The sequence below is a fragment of the Octopus bimaculoides genome, chromosome 14 (genome assembly GCF_001194135.2).
Source record: "Octopus bimaculoides isolate UCB-OBI-ISO-001 chromosome 14, ASM119413v2, whole genome shotgun sequence".
Lineage (NCBI taxonomy): Eukaryota > Metazoa > Mollusca > Cephalopoda > Octopoda > Octopodidae > Octopus > Octopus bimaculoides.
Window position 1 is genome coordinate 5,729,086 of NC_068994.1, and position 776 is coordinate 5,729,861.

The following is a 776-nucleotide window of genomic DNA, read 5'->3' on the forward strand; positions in this document are numbered from 1 at the left end:
GTGAGTATTTCGTGTGTGTGTGTGTGTGTATGTATGTGTTCATATATATGTGTGTGTGAATAGATAGATAGATAGACAGACAAACAGACAGACAGACTCGAGAAGAGTATTGATAGAGAATTCGATGTTTCGGCCTGCTAAGACATCATCAGATTGTCCAACGATAGCATAACAGGATGAAAAATCGACGTCATTGTCAATAATAGCATTGACATTCTTAACGTTCTGAGTTCAAATTCCACCGAGGTCGACTTTGCCTTTCATCCTCTCAGGGTCGATAAATTAAGTACCAGTTGCGTACTGGAGGTTGATCTAATCAACTCACCCCCTCCTCCAAAATTTTGGGCCTTGTGCCTAGAGGAGATAATATTATATTCGTCTGTCTTTACGTTCTGAGTTCGAATTTGCATTTCATCCTCTCAGGGTCGATGAATTAGGTAACAGTTGTGTGCTGGAGTCGATCTTACTGACTGGCCCCTTCCCCAAAAATTTCGGGCCTTGTACCTAGAGTAGAAAAGAATAATGGTATTGACATTAATTCTAATGAATAACTCTAATGAATAATATGTACTCCGCAATAAGTCTAGAGTAAAGTTTCATTTTATTGTAAAGTTGTTTTTCACCATAACTTGACATACACATGTATACATGTGTATATATGTATGTGTACATAATTGTGTATGTGCGTTTACGTATGTATGTGTGTCTGTGTTTGCATGTATGTATGTGTGTATTTATACAAATATATACTGATGTGTGTATATATATATATATAT